Genomic DNA, 21,979 nt, shown 5'->3' on the forward strand with positions numbered 1-21,979 from the left:
ATGATTTACAAGGGATTTTAAAAGTGTTTGTATTGTTTACAATCGTTTTAAAGCATAAGTAAGTGACATTGAATGATTTACAAGGGATTTTAAAAGGGGTTAACATGATTTACAATTGTTTTTAAAGCATAAGTAAGTGTCAAAGAATGATTTACAATGGATTTTAAACATTTGTAAATCATTTTAAAACTCTTATAAAGTCTTTACAAGCATTTTTTAACTCTTAGAAAAAGAATTGTAAGTATTTAAAACATTTATAACTCTTTTTGAACCATTTTAAATCTCTTGTGAACCTTTACAAAAGGTTTTAAAAACATTTACAAGAGTTTTTAAAGGTTTTTCTTATAAATTCTTTTAAAATATTTTAAAAACTCTTGTACATCTTTTAAAACCCTTTAAAAATCCCTTGTAAATCTTTTAAAACATTTTTAAACCCTTTAAAAATCTTTAAAAAACTCTTGTAAATCTTTTAAAACCCTTTAAAATCCCTTGTAAATCTTTTAAACCCTTTTAAAATCTCTTGTAAATCTTTTAAAACCCTTTTAAAATCTCTTGTAAATCTATTTCCCGCCAAAAAGAAATTTTTTACAGGAAAAATGGTTTCGTAAATAAAATTTGGCGGGAAATTTTTTCGGCGGGAAAAATATTTTAAAAAAAAAATTTGGCAAAAAACTTTTTTTCGAAAACTTTTGACGGGAAGTTTTTTCCGAAATTTTTTGGCGGGAAAATTTTGTCGGGAAATTTTATTTTGGAATATTTTAGGCGAAAAATATTAATATTTCATTTTGTTAACCTAAATCAATTTACAAATAGGGGTAAAATGGTCATTAAAAATTTAAAGAGGGTATAAATAAAAATGGTAAATAGAAAAGGGTAGAATTAAAAAGGGGTAGTGTGAAAAGGGCACTAGAAAGAATTTTTCAACTTTAAAATTATAAGAACAACACAATGCAAAATTATAATAATAAACTTTAAAATTATATAATTATAACTTTCAATATTATTAAAAAAAAATTCTGAATTTATTTATTATACTTGGTTAAAATAATGAAAGTAGACAATATAAAATACAACATTTATTCTGATTCATTTTCTGAATCATTATAATTATTTTCTGACTCAACGTTTTCATCAGATTCGCCGAATTCGTCTTCTTGTTTTTCTTCTTCGGAACCGTATGTGATGATGTCTTCTAACTCTCTATTTTGTAGGTCAATGTGGATAACATCTTCTGTTGTTATGTCTGGAATGGAAACTTCTCTAATGCTTTCTTGTTGCATCACAACATCATCAACTAAACCGACTATACGGCCCCTGGGATTCACTTTAATAAGGATAACCACACTTCACGCTGTGACCTTACACGCGGGTAAGATAGAAAGCTTACTTGTCTTGCTTGTGATGCTAGGATAAATGGTTCGAACTTGGAATAAGTCTTGTTTGCATTGACATCGACCACGCCTAAGTTATTTTTCCGTACCCCACGATCGATCACCGGATCAAACCAATCACACTTGAAAATGACGCATTTCAAATTCAAAAGTCCTGGATATTCGACTTCTAGAATTTGCTGTATAATCCCATAAAACTCAGTTTCACCTTCGACATGGATTCCATAATTTGCAGTTGCCCTTCGACTTCCATATGGATATGTATGGAAAGTATAGCCGCGAGTGAAGTACATCGAAGCTGTTGTGATCTTAGATCTTGGTTCTTGAACGAGCTCATGCAACCAAAGTTGTAATGGTTCGTTTCCACATCCGTTCGTAACCTACACATAGAAAATATTAAGTTTATCATTTTTTTAAAGTAAATAAGTAATCGAATATTCGAAATATTATTATACTTACATAGTATTTTAACCATCCAGCAAAATCACGATCTTTGTAAGTTTCATACTCTTTTTCTTCTAATTCAGGACATGCTTCACGGATTTGTGAATCAAATAACCTACAAATTACAACGTAGCTGCTTAATTAGCTTCCTTAATTAATTTCACACTAATTATTAACTATAAAAATTATGAATAAAACTAGGTTGCTTTATACCTTTCAAATTTTTGAATGTAATCAACATTTCAGAGTATGTAATTGTGAGCTGCTCGAGAAAGCGCATGGTCGTCCCACCAAACTTCTTTCAACTTCCCTGCGAGTCTACCTATTTGGGCAAAGGTATCTGTAACATCGGGAACGTTATATGTAGGTGCAACACCTCCATCATCATAGCGTCGAGGACGAGTCTTTTTGGTTCTAACGCTTGGACTAAAGTAATACGACGTGAAGTGAGACGTTTCCTCGGTTAAACTTCCTGCGACTATCGACCCCTCAACTCTAGCAAGATTTTTTGCCTTTCCTTTAAGAGATTTCATGAATTGCTCAAAAAGATACATCCATCTGAATTGTACTGGCCCACCAAGAGCAACTTCATGTAGAAGATGAATTGGCAAATGTTCCATCACGTCAAAAAAGACAGGGAGAAATAATTTCTCCAAGTTACAGAGCAACACTGGGATATTCTTGTCTAATTGTTCTATGGTATATGTTGTCAGTGTTCTTGTACATAGGTCCTTGAAAAATACTCCGATGCCTATTATGTATTTAATTAATGTAAGTTAATAATGACCAAGTAATAATTGAGTAAAAAAACATATAGTATATATATATATATATATATAATAAATATATATATATATATATTACCTGCAATTGCCTCATGAATATTTGTCGGTAGCAACTCTACTAATACAAATGGCAATAATCGTTGCATGAATACGTGGCAATCATGACTTTTCATACCAGAAAACTTTTGGCCTTGCTCTACGCATCTTGAAAATTTTGACACATATCCATCTGGGAACTTCACTTCAGCAACAACCCACTCGAACAACGCCTTCTTTGCTTCATTAGACAAGCGGAATTTTGAAACCGGTAATTTCCCATCTCGTGTAACATGCAACTCAGGTCTGCTACATATTTCCTCCAAGTCCAACCTTGATTTCAAACTATCTTTTGTTTTGCCCTGCACATTCAAAAGCGTATTCATGATATTATCGAAAAAGTTTTTCTCGATGTGCATCACGTCAAGGCAATGCCGCAAGAATAGATCCTTCCAATATGGGAGTTGCCAAAAGATACTTTGTTTGTGCCAATTGTGAGTGCTTCCATATTCGTCAGGCATATTCGCCGTGGTGAGCCAATTACCCCCACGTTTGCAGGTTTCCTGAGCACCATAATAATCGATCTGTTTAAACAAATCAGTTCCAGAAACATAAGATGGCGGAGGAAGACGAACTATTTTATTCTTCCTAAAAAGTTTTTTGTTACGCCGATACGGATGATGTAGGGGAAGAAACCGACGGTGATAATCAAACCAACATGGTTTTCTACCTTTCTTTAGTTGAAACGCATCTGTACGACCCATACAGTAGGGACAAGATAATCTTCCATGCGTTGTCCACCCCGATAACATTCCATATGCCGGGAAGTCACTAATCGTCCACATTAGCACTGCCCGCATATTGAAATTTTGTTTGCTCGAGTAATCAAACGTATGAACACCTTCATACCACAACTTTTTGAGTTCATGAATCAGCGGTTGCAAGAAGACATCAAGCGCTCGTTTCGGATGCTTTGGCCCAGGTACTAAAATACTTAAGAACAAAAATTCGCTTTGCATATACATATCTGGAGGAAGATTGTATGGGGTCAAGATAATATGCCAAAGAGAATATTGTCGCCCAGACAAAACGAATGGACTAAATCCATCTGTGCATAAGCCAAGATACACATTCCTACACTCGCTAGCAAAGTCAGGATATACCGTTTGAAAGTGTTTCCACGCCTTTGTATCTGATGGGTGCTTTATTTCTCCGTCTGCAGTTGTATGTTGAGCATGCCATCTCATTTTTGCCGCAGTTCTTTCTGATTGATATAAGCGTTTCAATCTATCAGTTATTGGCAAGTACCACATTCGTTTATATGGCACTCGCGTCCTTCCGCTTGTAGTCTGGTATCTCGGCTTCCCGCAAAACCGACATTCCTGCAGATTTACATCATCTCCCCAGAAAATCATGCAATAGTCAATGCATACATCAATCATTTCTGATGGTAATCCAAGACTCAAAACCAACTTCTGTATTTCAAAATAACTCTCAGCCGATATATTATCCGGTGGCAAATATTCCTTAATTAATTCTGCCCATGAATCCATACAGTTTTCACTTAAGTTATTATCAGCTTTAATAGTCATCATCATAGATGCCAAAGATAACTTAGAATGTCCTTCTCTACATCCCTCGTAAAGTGGTTGATTTGCAGCATCTAACATATCGTAAAAATGTTGAGCATCTACGTTGGGTTCTTCACTAATATTTTCAGGAAATGAAGCAATAGTTTCATGAAATGCATCCGTAACCATATCATGAAATCTATTTTCCTGGTTATGCCCATAACCAAATTGATCAGGTACTTCCTGACCATAATTCGCATCATTATTAAAATTACTAGGTTGCTCGACACCATAATTTGTATTACTAGTTCCTGCGCTATCTCAACAACCATCTCCATAACGTAACCATACATAGTAGTTTGGCATAAATCCTCTATTATAAAGATGCTTCTTCACTACATTAAATTCCAAATATTTCTCATTGAGACACTTACGACATGGACAGAATATTGTACCGTTCTCACGAGCAAATGGTTCGTTTATCGCTTGATACATGAAACCGCGCAGTCCGTCGTAATACTCTCTCGTCACCTTCCGGTCGTTTGATCTCTATGATTATACATCCAACTTCGTAATATGTAAATCTCATGCTCTCCGCCCCAAGACATTCTTATTTTTGTAATAAGTTCTTTTTTTGATTTTTTTTTTTTTTTTTTTGTAAGTAAATGTTGTGATTTGAGTTATGATTTCTTAGACATTACATTGGCTATTTATAGATGTCCCAAAAAACATTGCGAGGGACTTGCAAGGCATTTGCGAGGGATTTGCTAGGATTTTGCTAGAAATTTGCGAGGGAATCCCACCTACCAACCAGACTGGTAAGATAATTTGAAACGTGCTCACCTAACCCGCCAAGACTCGCTACTCCGTGGCCAAAGTTGCGACAGAATAATCATTCCTCGCAAACTCGTCGCAATTTGCGAGGGAGGCTGGTTAGCCGTAAATCCCTCGCAAATTTGCGACGAGTTTGCGAGGAATGACGCTTTCCACGCAGATTCCTCGCAAACGTCTCGCATATTTGCGAGGGATTTGTTCGTCGCAAATTTTGCGAGGGATTAGCGAGGTTGTCTTCTTCTCTCGCAATACACTCGCAAATCCGTAGCAAATTGCGAGGGAGATTTTCCACCGCAAATTTCCCTCGCAAATCGCCTGTTTTCTTGTAGTGATAAAATGAAGAACAATAACCCAATGAAATCAAATATCTCAATAGTAGGAACAATACATCATATACTAGGTAAAGGCCCGCCCGTTGGGCGGGTTTGGTTTGTTTTTGTTTTTAAACTTTTGGAAAAAATATATATATTTTATATAACTTTATTGTTGTTGCACATGTATATTTTTATTGTTTAATTTGGTATATGGTTGTGTTCTTCTTGCTTCTTTAATTAATATAGTGTTTTATTGTCTTTAAAATGTAATTATGTTATTTTTTTATTTTTATGATGTTTTATGTGAAATGGTGGTTTTTTTTTTGTTTTTTCTATTTTTAATAAATATATTATTTTTTATTATTATTTTGGTATGTGGTATTTGTTTATATATATAAATATTGTGTTTTAGTAAACCCTTTACAAATGTTCGAATCAACAAAAGCATGATTGATAAAAGAGCATTATTATTTTATTAATCATGAATAATAAGAAAATAATATGAAGGTTATACTATTTGGATTCTACAATTAGGACATGTAGTTCTATGACGTAACCAAGTTGAAATACATTCATGGTGAAATATGTGATTGCAAGATAGTGTTAATGTTTTGAAGACCATGTAGCTCTTCAAGACAGATTGAGCATTCAGCTTTTTCTTCTTTTGTGGTTTGCCTTTGTAAAATTGATAGGTGTTGTATAGTGACTTCCACATCAAGTCTTGTCGTTGCATTTGGATTGTTATCTTCGATTATAAAAATGACTTTGAGTGGTTGTGGATTGCCTATTCCAAATGAGAGAAGAGCTGCTTCTATAAAATTTGTCAAATTGTTGATCAAAGTACATGATGTTGCTTCGTCAATGTCATGGAAGGTAAGATAGAAGTTGGTAAGTTCTCTGAAATGTTATTATTTGGTTGAAGTATTTGGTCGTGGGAGAATGAGATTCTGTAGCTGATGTTGTTTTCTTGTCGATGGGGTCTTCATAAATCCAGATGGAGCTCGTTGGGTGGATGGGTTGATGTTGGACTTGCTTCATAGCGCATTGCGTATTGTATATATTCCATTTTGATATTTTTGTTGATGTAATTATGGTTTTCTGCATGTGTGTTTTTGTTATTTATATAGTGACATTGTTAAGGTTTAACATTACTGTTATTTGATTATATAATTGAAGAGCTTTTAATTGTCATTATTATTTGTTGGATTTATGTGTAATGTGTAGCATTATAGCCGTTGGGTCTATATGCTGTTACTTATTAATATTTTTGTGTCTTTTTACTCCCTTGCATAATTGTAATATATTTTACGTAATTGTATATCATTATGCGTACAATTCTGGACTTCACAGAACTTATATATTTAATTAATTGTGAATTTTTGTTTTTTTGGTGTAGATATATCAAAATCGTAATTAATATTGATTTTTCCCCACAATTTGTATAATGTGTCCAGCGTTTTGAAAAAATATGTCAGAATATTTTATTTTGATATTAGTTGTGAAATTGGTAGAATTACTACTGTTCACCAATCATATTTTTCCTACTGTTATTTGGGTTTGACATAACACAAGCATTGGGCTTTAATGGGTCAACAAAATTGGCAAGGTGAAGAAGAACAAAAGTGTGGGCAAAAAGTTTGTAGCCCATTTACGTCACCTATATATGCATTACAACGTACGACGTATGGTGGAGGTAGGTGAGAAAAGAATCTAAAGAGTGTTCTAGAGAAGAGAGATAAAAAAGAGCTTCCTAAGCAAGCTTTCTTCTTTCTATTTGTTGTTCTTAAATCTTTGTTCTTCTTGAGTGCAAATATGTAAAAACCAAAAGACAACATCACAAGTTAGTGGTGTGTTTGTAATTCCTTTGATATAGTGAAGCTTTGGGAGCAAGAGATCTCCCCCTAGACGTACCGGTTGAGGCCGTGAACTCGGTTACCAATTTTTGTGTCTTTTTATTTATTTAACAAGCAATCTCTATCACTCTTTTCTCCACATCTACAGTAGTAATTTGTTCGTATATTTGTCTTTAATATAATTGTATTAACACTCTTAACACTTGTAAAAGGAGAATGAAGACAAGAAGAAAATAAGTTCTTAACACTCTTATATCATTGTTAGCAATAGACTGCTGTAAACGTTTGATCATAAAGTCACCAATTAATCTTACCAACATGTGCATCAAGAGAAGCAACACGCTCCTCTCCAATTGTTGAGAATTCTATTGACCATATAACTCAGGAATTTGGCAAATCGTTGCTCCAAATGATTCACGGATAAAACCATTTTGTGTTTTTGAAACACTCACGCTATAAATCAGTACATAGACCAGAGCTCCAAATTCTTGCAACTAATCAAATCAAGCGAAGAGAATTTACCAGCGGAGACGACGGTGGAGAAAATGCGTTGATCAAAAGGGCTTGAAGCAAGGTCCCAAATCTCATTAGGATGAGAGAATAAACCCTCACATATCAGGTCAGATCCACCAGATGACAAACGAAGAGAATATGAACCTTAATAGCATCTCAAATGTTGGAGAGATTAAAAAAAAACACTTTTAGTATCTTGATGATTAAATAGAAGACAAAATCAAAATCAAGAGATGGGTTCACCTCATTTTCTTCTTTTAAACTAAGAGTTTCACTGAGAAAACTTGTTCCGTGAGATCCTGATCTTAAATTGAGACACTGAGCATGTCCATGGAAATCTACGTATTGAAGATTCTCGAATAAGTGACGGTTGTCCAAGCATCCTATTAATATATATAACCCTATGTAACTAGCTCATTCACTATCAAACACAAAAGATTCATGAAATAGATTACATTAGAATATGATTAAAGAATCCTACAAATCATAATCTGAATAAATTTCATTGAATTATAATATGAAGAAGAGTAGAAAGGAGTTCAGAATCCTCTCTGCATGGAGTGGATTCTTCTCTCCAAAAATGTATCTCTTAATAAAAACAAGCTTAGGTCTAAACAATGACCATAAAATTATGTATATGGGTTACTAAAACGTGCATGGTCTATTTTGCAAATAAAGAAAACTTCAGGGACTTCTGAAAGACTGGATGAAACGTGAAAATTCCCTTTGCCGAATAAGGGTGTCGATCGACATAGGTGAAGTGTGGATCAACACTATCGCGTGAAAAACGTCTCTGATAATCTTCATTGCTGAAAAGCTTCCAAAGTTCCTTATTATGCTTCATAGCTCTCAAATGTATAATTGCACTTGTAATGACTCAAAACATACGAAAAAGACTTGAAGACTCCAAAAACTATTCTAAAATCATGTTAGAAATCAGTTAAAACCATGATATATCAACTCCCCCAGACTTAGCCTTTGCTTGCCCTCAAGCAAAACATAAAACTGAATCTGTGGAAGAGGTTTGAAAACATAAAAACTCCCAATCTCTCTAGCTTATTACCATGATCATACAAACCAATTCCATGTACTAAACAGTTCTAATCAAGTCCTAACCACCATGAAGTTCTCCGCTAGCTCACACAACATCCTAGATTCCATACCAAATCTCACAACTACATCCATTAGACTCTCTTCGCTGGGTCTCATCAATCAAGCTAATATCCAGGAACCCTCTAGACTCATTCCTCTACTATACCATTATAAATTGACCATTTTTTGTTTTTTTGGTATTCTTTCTCTTCCCTAAACTTATTATTTTTTAAGAGTAAACAAAGGGGAACTCGCATACTCGATTGACACCCTCGGCATTTTCAAACTTTGTAATTGATCATTGCAAGTAATGTACAATAATGGGGTCATGGGAAACATCCCTATACACTACCTAAAATCATATCAGTCTTGTATTTATTATTATTATTATTATTTTATCTAGGGAGAATAATACTTTTTGTTTTATATCACATTGATCAATTTATCAGGTATGAACAAGGAGTCAACTCCAACGAACACTAACCGTTTTGATGAGGTAAAAGGAAGAGAAGTGAGATTAGCTCTAGCCTTTGTGGATTATATTGGGATTGGATGTCCTTAATTATGTTGGTTTGCTTTCTGGATTTTCCATTAGTCGGACTGAATCGAATCTATAGTACTTAAGAAAATCCAGGAAATAAACTCGAGAGAAAGGTCATAATTTCAGACAAAAGTTTGACTCAATAAAATAACTATCTAATAAAGACGACAATAATCAAAAACTTCAACTTCGAGAATAAATTTATGAGGCATCTCATTACGCTTGCTGATCTTCCCCTTCTCTAACAAGAATCGCATTTCAATAATGAATTTGTGAGCATCCCGAAACATTGTAGGCCACCAGAAACCTGCTTGAAGGAACTTAGAGACTGTCTTGAAAGTAGCAAATTGACCACCGTAGCTGGAGCTGTGACAATACGATAGTATATCATGTACCTCTGTTGTAGTAATACACCTCCTATAAACTCCATCAGAACAATGCTTATATAGGTAAGTTTCATCCCAATAGTATCGCCTAATCTCTCGCAGAAATCTCTTCTTGTTGTAATCTGTGAAATCATCTAGTTCCACATCTGCAGCTAGGTAATTGACTATGTCAGCATACCATGGGTAGTCCTTTTCGATTGTTGTGGCGGCACTGTTTTCAGTCGGTAACCAATTTCTTGTCAGATTAGGAGGGTGTCAATCGACATCTTGAGTGGTGTCGGTCGACACCATCGAGCAATACCGAGTAGCATCCTTTTCTTTATAGTGAATGTCGATCGACATAGGTGGAGTGTCGATCGACACTGTAGCTCGATTATGCAACACAACAATTTTGCAGTCATGGTCCTCAGCTGTATCTATCATGCAAATGTTTTCCTCAGGCAAGGAATCATTAATGGGAACATCATCTTTAATTCTAATACGTGACAAGTGATCCGTTACACCATTTTCAACTCCTTTCTTATCTCGTACCTCGATGTCAAATTCTTGAAGAAGTAAAATCCATCTCAAAAGTCTTGGCTTAGCATCTTTTTTTTTTCATCAGATACTTCAGGGCTGCATGGTTTGTATGGACAATCACTTTAGATCCAACAAGACAAGATCTGAACTTCTCGAAAGCGAACACTACAACTAACAACTCTTTCTCTACTGTTGCATAGTTCATCTGAGCGTAATCAAGTGTCCTACTGGCATAATAGATGTCGTGGACTTTCTTATCCTTCCTCTGCCGTAGAACAGCTCCAACTGCAAAATCACTCGCATCACACATTTCTTCGAAAGGCAAATCCCAGTATGGTGGTTGAACTATCGGTGCGCTGATCAAGGCTTGTTTTATCTGCTGGAAGCCATCATGACAATCTTGTTTAAACTCGAACTGGACTTCCTTGTAGAGTAGAGCTGTCAATGGTCTGGGGATTTTGCTAAAATCTTTGATGAAAATCGTCTGTAGAACCAGCATGACCAAGGAAACTCCTCTCTAGGACAAAAATTCCACTATTCTGAGTTTTCAGGTCGTGGTCCCTTTCTATAATTCTGAATTTGAAGCCACTGATATTATAAGCTGAAAACTTTATAACCTTACTAGATGGACTAGGTGCAAGGCAATGAATATCAGCAAAAATGCCATCGAGGCTGTTCTTTTCTACCTTTTGCTTAATCCATTGACTAAAATGGATATGCACATGTCGATCTATATCTATCATATGTCCTCTTTTTCAACGTCGTAATTGTGATCTGCTTAATTCACTCTTAAATACGCTACACATTTTCAAAGGGAGACAAATATTACCATTATAAATGACCACAGTCAATCAAAAACTGTCAGCCTAAAATAGAAAACTTACTTGCGATAGTCATCTAAGAATGAACATTCAACTAGAATGTATTTGTGTGCTTGCTGCCTCTCTATAGGACTAAGTGTATCCAATCTGGAAGCACCAACATGCAACATGTCTCCCAAGAAAAGGAAAACTTTGTGGAATTTGTGATTCAGACCTAAATCATGCTCCACCACAGAGTGATCATCCACTCTCCCAATACGATTAAATCTTGTTTCTACATCATCAAGATACATAGAGCAAAACGTAACACACTCATCAGCAATGTATTGCTCATAAATTGATCCTTTAGGTTGTGTTCGATTTCTGTAACGCCCGTGAACCAGAAAATCGGTTAGGGTTTATTTTTAAATCATCCGGTTTAATTGGTTGGGTTAATTGGAAATCCTAGAGTGTGCCTATAAAAGAAGGAAACTCGAAATTAGGGCTTTAGTTAGCCACTTTTCGTTTTATAAAGGAGAAAAAGAGAGAAAAGGAGAAGGAGCAGAATCGTTAGGGTTTGGGAGAAATCAGTTTCGTCATATCAAATCGTGGTAAAAGGTAACGAAATTTGGTAGCGTTATTCCCAAGTCCTTTATCGTTATTCTACAGTTTACAGAATTGGATTTGGATTAAAATTGGTTGAGTTATTCGCAGTTTCGTGAGACACGTTTTCTCAGACGCGAATTAGGACCAGCGGAGATTGAAACTGAGATCGTGGTCTTGTCTGTTTTCCGATCGTCACGAGATTTTGTGGGCAGCTTTGTGACGTCTGCATCTAGGATTTCATTGGAGCGATTGAATAGTTAACGGTTATTTTGTATTTTAGGGTTTCGTCTTTGAGACTGCTTGTTTCTGGTTTTTCCTGTCCACTTTGCTTCAAGGTTGCTTTTGGTTGTGGACTTGTTGTAGAACGTTTCTGGACTGTTTCAGACGCAAGGAGAGTCTCTCCTGGGTTTAATTGCTATTAGAATCAATTTGTTAAGGTGAGTGCGTGACCATGAGCTTATCTGAGCGATTGGGTTGTGTGATTTGTTTTGTGTGATGATATGTAGGTGTGGTGAATGTGTTTTGGGTGAATTGTTCAATGACTGGTTTGTTTGTATTGTATTCGTGATTATACCCTTTTATTTGCTTGTGTGTATAGCTCGTAGATCGGAGGATCGCCTCACTAAGTATTTATGATAATACTTACGCATCTCATTGTGTTGTTGATGCAGGTAAAGATAAAGTGTGATCGTAGAATCATGGCAAGGAAGAGAGGATGATCTAGGAACTCGTTTGTTTTATTTTTGGTGTTTTTGGTTATTGGAACCCGGTTAGGATTGTCAGTTATTCTTGGTTTTGTTGGTCGAATTATTTATTTATTCATAAAATAGTATTTTTGACTTGCGGTTTAATTATTATGTTATTGGTTGGTTTAATTAGATATTTATGGGAATATTTAATTATATATTTAAAAAAAAAAATGGGTCGGGTTGTTTCAATTTGGTATCAGAGCGATTACGGTTCTAGGATGTGTAGAAAAATTAATTGATGAATTATTTTCCTGATGATTGATTATGGAGTGTTTAGTCAATTGTGTGTTGTTGGAGTCCTAACATCATCTTCTCCGAGCCTTAAATGAGATTCCACGGTAAGTTGTTTGTGATATATTCGTTTGTTTTAGTTTCTTAGCCATTTGTTCTTGAGTAGCGCAGATGGTTAGAGGAGCTGGAGTTCGTGGTCGTGGTCGCGGTAGGGGACGAGTCCTCGAGGGTACAGGCGAGAGTGATGGCCACAGTGCCACAGTTGAGCAGAGTGTGGGTTCGCAGCCTGAGTTTGTGGAGCCCGGGGTTAGGAACGGTCTTGGTGCCGATAAAGCTGGTGCAGCCGGAGTGGGGGCTGGTGGAGCTGGTGTCGGTATCGGTGTGCATGTCGTTGGTGCTGAGGGCCCAGGAGTGATGGGTGTCGCAGCCGGAGGAGCCCAGGTTCCAGAGGTTGGTTTGGCGGGCCTGCTGAGGCAGTTTTTGGAGCGGTTACCAGGTGTGGTACCAGTGCAGGCTCCAGTGGCGCCACGAGTGGCGGAGGTGCAGCAGAGGGCTGCGGTTGCTGAGGAGGTTCCATCTTATTTGAGGATGATGGAGCAGTTGCAGAGGATTGGCACCGGGTATTTTTCTGGTGGTACTAGTCCTGAGGAGGCCGACAGTTGGAGGTCGCGTGTTGAGCGGAACTTCGGTTCGAGCAGATGCCCGGCGGAGTATCGGGTGGATCTAGCAGTGCATTTTCTAGAGGGGGATGCACATTTGTGGTGGCGGAGTGTGACTGCCAGGAGGAGGCAGGCGGATATGTCTTGGGCAGATTTTGTGGCTGAGTTTAATGCCAAGTACTTTCCGCAGGAGGCGCTCGACTGTATGGAGGCGCGTTTTCTTGAGCTGACACAGGGTGAGCGGTCGGTTCGGGAGTATGACCGGGAGTTTAGCCGACTCTTGGTGTATGCGGGTCGGGGCATGGAGGATGACCAGGCCCAGATGAGGAGGTTCTTGAGGGGACTTCGACCGGATTTGAGGGTGCGGTGTAGAGTGTCGCAGTACGCCACGAAGGCGGCACTGGTGGAGACGGCTGCTGAGGTAGAGGAGGACCTTCAGAGGCAGGTGGTGGGAGTGAGTCCAGCAGTACAACCGAAGAAGACTTAGCAGCAGGTGGCACCTAGCAAGGGCGGCAACCCTGCGCAGGGGCAGAAAAGGAAGTGGGATCATCCTTGTAGAGCTGGACAGGGTGGTCGTGCAAGATGTTTTTCTTGTGGGAGCCTTGACCACAAGGTGGCGGATTGCACGCAGCGAGCTGAGACGAGAGAGTTGTACCACTGCAGGGAGAGGAGACATCTCATGCCGAATTGTCCTAAGCTGCAGCGGATGACAGTGGCAGTGGTACAGCCGGCGGTGCAGCACGGAGCGCAGGTGCAGCAGGGAGTGCAGCAGTTGGCACATATTGCAGCGGCACCGCAGGGTTACACTACGCGTGAGATATGCGGTACCAGCAACAGAGCGAATACTGGTATGATTTCTGAGACTCAGACTTTGTGAATTATTTCTGTTGTTTTGGATATCATTGTTTTGTGATGAATGTTAGGGTTCTTAGCCCATGAGATTTGTGTAGGGACCTTATTAGTGGGCGGTGTAGAGGCCCATGTGTTGTTTGACTCTGGAGCATCGCATTGCTTCATTACCCCGGAGAGTGCCTCGCGCGGCAACATCCGTGGGGATCCTAGTGAGCAGCTTGGAGTCGTCAAGGTTGCTGGAGGGCAGTTTCTAGCGGTTCTGGGGAGAGCGAAGGGTGTGGATATTCAGATTGCAGGGGAGTCAATGCCAGCAGATTTGATTATCAGCCCTATAGAGTTGTATGATGTTATTCTGGGAATGGATTGGTTAGATCATTACAGAGTACATCTTGACTGCCACCGTGGGAGAGTTTCTTTTGAGCGGCCAGAGGGAAGGGTTGGTTTATCAGGGAGTGAGACCTACCTCAGGGAGTCTCGTCATTTCAGCAGTGCAGGCAGAGAAAATGATCGAGAAGGGCTGCGAGGCTTACCTGGTGACGATATCTATGCCGGAGTCTGTGGGGCAGGTAGCAGTGAGCGACATTTGGGTTGTTCAGGAGTTCGAGGATGTGTTTCAATCGTTGCAGGGATTACCACCATCACGGTCTGATCCTTTCACGATTGAGTTGGAACTAGGGACAGCGCCGTTGTCTAAGGCACCCTACAGGATGGCTCCAGCAGAGATGGCAGAGCTAAAGAAGCAGCTAGAGGATTTGTTGGGTAAGGGATTCATTCGTCCTAGTACTTCACCTTGGGGAGCGCCGGTGTTATTTGTGAAGAAGAAGGACGGGAATTTCCGCTTGTGTATTGACTACCGGGGGTTGAATCGGGTCACTGTGAAGAACAAGTACCCTTTGCCAAGGATCGATGAGTTGTTGGATTAGTTGAGGGGTGCTACTTGTTTCTCTAAAATCGATTTGACGTCGGGTTATCACCAGATCCCGATAGCGGAGGCAGATGTTCGCAAGACTGCTTTCAGGACGAGATATGGACATTTTGAGTTCGTGGTGATGCCTTTCGGGTTGACTAATGCACCTGCAGCGTTCATGAGGTTAATGAACAACGTGTTCCATGAGTTTTTAGATGGGTTTCTAATCATCTTTATTGATGACATTATGGTGTATTCTAAGAGTCCTGAGGAGCATGAGGTACATCTGAGGAGAGTGATGGAGAAGCTGCGGGAGCAGAAGTTGTTCGCTAAGTTGAGTAAGTGCAGTTTTTGGCAGAGAGAGATGGGTTTTCTGGGTCACATTGTTTTTGTAGAGGGAGTTTCAGTGGATCCAGAGAAGATTGAGGCTATCAGAGATTGGCCTAGACCGACGAATGCCACTGAGATCAGGAGTTTTCTTGGGTTGGCAGGGTATTACAGGAGGTTCGTCAAGGGGTTTGCGAGTATGGCACAGCCGATGACTAAGCTAACAGGGAAGGATGTTCCTTTTGTGTGGTCACCGGAGTGCGAGGAGGGTTTCTTGAGCCTGAAGGAGATGTTGACGAGTACACCAGTGTTAGCATTGCCAGAGCATGGAGAGCCTTACATGGTGTATACTGATGCCTCGAGAGTTGGTTTGGGTTGTGTTCTGATGCAACGTGGGAAGGTTATTGCTTATGCATCACGGCAGTTGAGGAAGCATGAGGGCAACTATCCTACTCACGATTTGGAGATGGCTGCGGTAATCTTTGCCTTGAAGATTTGGAGGTCTTATCTTTATGGCGGGAAAGTGCAGGTGTTCACAGATCATAAGAGTTTGAAGAATATCTTAACTCAGCCAGAGCTGAACCTGAGGCAGAGGCGATGGATGGAGTTGGTGGCTGATTATGATATGGAGATAGCTTACCATCCTGGTAAGGCTAATGTGGTTGCAGACGCGTTGAGCCGTAAGCGCGTGGGCGCGGCTCCAGAGCAGAGTGTTGAGGCCTTGGTGAGTGAGATTGGTGCTTTGCGGTTGTGTGCTGTGGCACGAGAGCCATTGGGATTGAAAGCTGTGGATCGAGCAGATCTTCTGACTAGAGTTCGGTTGGCTCAAGAGAAGGATGAGGGGTTGATTGCGGCTTCTAAAGCAGAGGGCTCTGAGTATCAGTTTGCAGCTAATGGGACTATCCTTGTGCATGGGCGAGTTTGTGTGCCTAAGGATGAGGAGTTGCGACGGGAGATCTTGAGTGAGGCTCATGCGAGCATGTTTTCCATTCATCCAGGAGCGACTAAGATGTACCGAGACCTCAAGCGGTACTATCAGTGGGTCGGGATGAAGAGGGATGTAGCTAATTGGGTTGCAGAGTGCGATGTTTGCCAGTTAGTTAAGGCTGAGCATCAGGTGCCTGGTGGCCTGTTGCAGAGTTTACCCATTCCTGAGTAGAAGTGGGATTTTATCACGATGGATTTTGTGGTTGGGTTGCCTGTGTCGCGAACCAAAGATGTTATTTGGGTGATCGTGGACCGTTTGACTAAGTCAGCACATTTTCTGGCCATCAGAAAAACCGATGGAGCGGCGGTGTTGGCTAAGAAATATGTGAACGAGATCGTGAAGTTGCATGGAGTACTTGTGAGTATTTTGTCAAGCAGGGATTCCAAGTTTACTTCTGCATTTTGGAGAGCCTTTCAGGCAGAGATGGGCACTAAGGTGCAGATGAGCACGGCTTATCATCCACAGACAGATGGGCAATCTGAGAGGACTATTCAGACGCTGGAGGATATGTTGCGGATGTGTGTCTTGGATTGGGGAGGTCATTGGGCGGATCACTTGAGTCTGGTAGAGTTTGCTTATAACAATAGCTATCAGGCGAGTATTGGGATGGCTCCTTTTGAGGCGTTGTACGGGAGGCCACGCAGGACACCGTTATGCTGGACCCAAGTGGGGGAGAGGAGCATATATGGTGCAAACTATGTTCAGGAGACCATGGAGAGGATCCGGGTTCTTAAGCTGAACATGAAGGAAGCTCAGGATCGACAGCGGAGTTATGCTGACAAGAGGAGGAGAGAGCTTGAGTTTGAGGTTGGGGACAGAGTGTATCTTAAGATGGCCATGTTGCGAGGTCCGAACAGGTCTATCTCAGAGACTAAGTTGAGTCCGAGGTACATGGGTCCGTTCAGGATTGTTGAGAGGGTGGGACCAGTGGCATACAAGTTAGAGTTGCATGATGTTATGCGTGCATTTCACAAGGTCTTTCATGTGTCGATGCTGAGGAAGTGTCTTCACAAGGATGATGAGGTGTTGACTAAGATTCCAGAGGATCTTCAGCCCAACATGACTTTGGAGGCGAGACCAGTGAGGGTTCTCGAGAGGAGGATCAAGGAACTTCGGCGGAAGAAGATTCCTTTGATCAAAGTTTTGTGGGACTGCGATGGTGTGACAGAGGAGACTTGGGAGCCAGAGGCGAGGATGAAGGCAAGGTTCAAGAAGTGGTTCGAGAAGCAGGTTGCTGCATGAGTTTGCCTTTCCTTGGTTTCCAGTTTCAGTGTTGTTGAGTTTTTGAGCTTTTGAGTTGTTGTTCTTATTTATCTTTCATTTGTATTTTCGTTTGGAGTTGTAATGATCATGACAATTGATGATTAATAAGATGAGTATTTTTTTTCTTGGATTTGACTTGAGTTGTCTTATTTAAGAATGTGTTGTGCGGTTTCCAAAAATGGAAAGTTTCCTAGAAAGGACTTGTCTATTTTTGGAAAGTTTGAGTAAACAACCTAAGAGAAAGGTGTGTTTACGAGATGGTCGGGATTTGGTCATAAGGATGTTCTCGAGGGGATATGATGGATGGTGAGGCATAGAGGTGTCTTACGCGAATCCATGAGAGAGTCTGGAGATATGCTTAGAAGCGTTTAGTATTGTTGCTCGAGGGACATGAGGGTCCCAACGACTCGTGAGGAGCGGGGTATGCTCCTGAGGTACCGGTAACTCGAGGGACATGGTGTCTTTATAGTACGAGGGGTACGGTGGCTTCGGGTGACGATCAGAGAGCACGCTTTAGGGTGACGACCCGAGAGCGAGTTTTGTGGTATTATTTTCTCCAAGTGTCGTAACTCGATGACTTTGTGGCTGAGAGTGAGACGACACAACTCAGGGTTTGACTTTGAGTGGGGAAGATAATATGTGTGATACCCGAGATACCGTAGGCCGAGGCCTGAGAGTGACGGTTTATGCTCGAAGATTGCGGTCTGAGAGTGGAGAGTGAGTTGTGAGCAACAATGACTAGTAAATCGTGAGTATATCGACTGGATAGAGAGACCTAGAGGGGATCTGGTTGGAGGGAGTGCGGACTGTAGTGATGGTTGCACGGAGTTCCTCGGAGTGGAAGGGTGAAGCTAGATTCGAGGACGAATCTATGTTAGTGGGGGAGAATTGTAACGCCCGTGAACCGGAAAATCGGTTAGGGTTTGTTTTTAAATCATCCGGTTTAATTGGTTGGGTTAATTGGAAATCCTAGAGTGTGCCTATAAAAGAAGGAAACTCAAAATTAGGGTTTTAGTTAGCCACTTTTCGTTTTATAAAGGAGAAAAAGAGAGAAAAGGAGAAGGAGCAGAATCGTTAGGGTTTGGGAGAAATCAGTTTCGTCATATCAAATCGTGGTAAAAGGTAACGCAATTTGGTAGCGTTATGCCCAAGTCTTTATCGTTATTCTCCAGTTTACAGAATTGGATTTGGATTAAAATTGGTTGAGTTATTCACAGTTTCGTGAGACACGTTTTCGCAGACGCGAATTAGGACCAGCGGAGATTGAAACTGAGATCGTGGTCTCGTCTGTTTTCCGATCGGCACGATATTTTGTGGGCAGCTTTGTGACGTCTGCAGCTAGAATTTCACCGGAGCGATTGAATAGTTAACGGTTATTTTGTATTTTAGGGTTTCGTCTTTGAGACTGCTTGTTTTTGGTTTTTCCTGTCCAGTTTGCTTCAAGGTTGCTTTTGGTTGTGGACTTGTTGTAGGACGTTTCTGGACTGTTTCAGACGCAAGGAGAGTCTCTCCTTGGTTTAATTGCTATTAGAATCAATTTGTTAAGGTGAGTGCGTGACCATGAGCTTATCTAAGTGATTGGGTTGTGTGATTTGTTTTGTGTGATGATATGTAGGTGTGGTGAATGTGTTTTGGGTGAATTGTTCAATGACTGGTTTGTTTGTATTGTATTCGTGATTATACCCTTTTATTTGCTTGTGTGTATAGCTCGTAGATCGGAGGATCGCCTCACTAAGTATTTATGATAATACTTACGCATCTCATTGTGTTGTTGATGCAGGTAAAGATAAAGTGTGATCGTGGAATCATGGCAAGGAAGAGAGGATGATCTAGGAACTCGTTTGTTTTATTTTTGGTGTTTTTGGTTATTGGAACCCGGTTAGGATTGTCAGTTATTCTTGGTTTTGTTGGTCGAATTATTTATTTATTCATAAAATAGTATTTTTGACTTGCGGTTTAATTATTATGTTATTGGTTGGTTTAATTAGATATTTATGGGAATATTTAATTATATTTATAAAAAAAAATGGGTCGGGTTGTTTCAATTTCTAACATAAGACTTGAAAAGCCCAAAGATTCTACATAGAAAATATAGTATCATTACAAATTTGTTAAAGATCCTATATAGAAAATATATTATCTAAGTTACCTGTCAATTGGATACATCCATCGAAATTGAATTGACCTCCTAGTTTCACTTCTTCTGTTAGATGGATGGTCAAATGTACCATTATGGTGAAAAATGATGGAGGAAAAATCATTTCTAAATGACCCAATGTAAGTGCAATATGCTCCTGTAACTTATCCACATCCTAAAGATCCAATACTTTTGAACGTATTTCCCGAAAAAGGCGACATAAATCTGTTACAACAAATGAGACCTGTCAATGTAAAACAATACGTATAGCATGGACAACAACTGACCCATCAAGATGTGACAATCATGGCTCTTTAATCCCACCATTTTTGTTGATTCAGATCAGCACAAGCAGAGATATTTGAAGAATATCCATATGGAAGCTTTACACTCTTTAAGATAGTAAGAAATAGATTTTTTTGTGTAGTCAAAATAAAACATACTGGAAGATATTTTCTATTTTCATCAGACCACAACTCCTGACGAATATCAAACTCTTGCAAATCTTTTCTAGCGCTAAGATTGTCTTTTGACTTTCCTTTGTTATCTAATAATGTAAAGATGAGATTATCAATTACATTTTTTTTCTATGTGCATCAAATTGAGATTGTGACGTAACGGAAGATAGTACTAATAAGGCAGTTTATTAAATATACTACTCTTCCTCCATTAACTTTTTCTAGCTTCTACTCCCGCTCTTCTTTCAAGCTTATCTACATTCTTTCCCAAAATTACATCAATATTTTCAAATTGTTGGTGAATAACAGTTCCTACTGGTTTAATTGGAGCATTCTTTCTTTCAACACATCCATCTAAATGCTGCTTATCTTTCCGAAAATTAAGATTTTGAGGCAGGAACCGACGATGTCCCATGTAGCAGTATTTTTTTCCATAGCGTAAGCAAAATCCAAAAACTCTTTGACTCCATTTCTATATTCTTGAGATAAACTGTGTTTTGTTATCCAAGAGTTGTCTATTTTACAATCACTATAAAAATAAAGTAAATTAATTATCAGATATGACATATTAAATTTCTCACCTTATAACATATAAAAGTTCGTTCAAAGAATAAAAAGGTTAAACCAATAATTGCAACTAAGTTCAAGCCATAAAAAAGAACAATGTGATGATTTCTATATAAATGAAAATCGAACACAATAAACATATAAAAAAAATTGATGACTCAATTATTACTTTCTAAGAATCCAGAAACGATTTTAGTATCACCCAATTATCGTTTTTAAGCAGCCAATGTTCATAAGTAAAAGAAAAATCGAGAAACAATTTCAGTCATCACTCAAGCAAGAAGCAAGACAATCAAAACATTAACATTTGGTAGATTTTAACAAAAAAAGGATCAATTTGAGAATCAAAGAATGATACCTTGATTTTTTCTGAAATTTGAGAATCTCGTATGTCCTTCAACGAAACTGATCATAAACTTATTCATGATCCTTTATATCCTTCAACAAAATTCAGAATAATTGTTAGAATCAACATATTTCTAACATCGATTGAACACCAAACAAATCCTAGGAACGATTGAGCTATAATCGTAGGAATGAGATCTAACCTAAGAACGAAACAAACGCATCTACATCTAGGAATGATTATCCTACAGATCCTAAAATGAGCTATAACCCTAAAATTTAGAATTTGGACTTTAGAAGCAAAGAAAGTTTAGAATTTAAAGTTATATAATTAAGTCAGTTATTCACTGACTATAAATCTCCTCTAGTTTCAGAATTTAAAGTCATTTTGTAAAATGATGTTAATAAAATGACTATAAATCCCTTGTTTTTTGTAGTGCCGGAAGCACAAATCATAATTAATAAAAACTATTATATATATATATATATATATATATATATTTATGACGTTAAAGTAAATTTTGCACCTTTACGATATTTCAGATTTGGAATCGAAAAGTTTTGAAAGCATAATTTAATTTACTTATCTAATTAACATTGTCACCCAAATTTAAACTCCAAAATAATAAATTAACTAAAAAGAGAATAATAAAGTTTAATGTTACTAATTTACAAGTTTTACTACAAAAATTCAGTTAAGATACATGTATATTTTACAAAACAAATATGAATTGAATTTTATAAAAATTAAACTAATTAAAAATAGAAAAATAAAATAAAAGTGAAAGCATCTAGTTTTATTTATGAAATA

The 21,979-nt window shown here is 38.6% G+C and overlaps 4 pseudogenes across 4 annotated transcripts; 1 reads left to right on the forward strand and 3 right to left on the reverse strand.

Annotated features, from left to right (window-relative positions):
• Window positions 1–1,321: 1,321 nt before the first annotated feature.
• AT3G30790 lies at window positions 1,322–5,243 on the reverse strand (annotated as a pseudogene; the record flags this gene model as incomplete). Its single annotated transcript has 1 exon — window positions 1,322–5,243.
• Window positions 5,244–9,529: 4,286 nt separating this feature from the next.
• AT3G30800 lies at window positions 9,530–11,270 on the reverse strand (annotated as a pseudogene; the record flags this gene model as incomplete). The annotated part of the gene is made up of 1 exon: window positions 9,530–11,270.
• A 1,566-nt stretch (window positions 11,271–12,836) lies between these two features.
• On the forward strand, window positions 12,837–17,682 carry AT3G30802 (annotated as a pseudogene; the record flags this gene model as incomplete). Its single annotated transcript has 1 exon — window positions 12,837–17,682.
• A 1,224-nt stretch (window positions 17,683–18,906) lies between these two features.
• Window positions 18,907–20,832, reverse strand: AT3G30803 (annotated as a pseudogene; the record flags this gene model as incomplete). Its single annotated transcript has 1 exon — window positions 18,907–20,832.
• Between the last annotated feature and the right edge of the window lie 1,147 nt (window positions 20,833–21,979).

Source organism: Arabidopsis thaliana, chromosome 3 (genome assembly GCF_000001735.4).
Source record: "Arabidopsis thaliana chromosome 3, partial sequence".
NCBI classification, from domain to species: Eukaryota; Viridiplantae; Streptophyta; class Magnoliopsida; order Brassicales; family Brassicaceae; genus Arabidopsis; species Arabidopsis thaliana.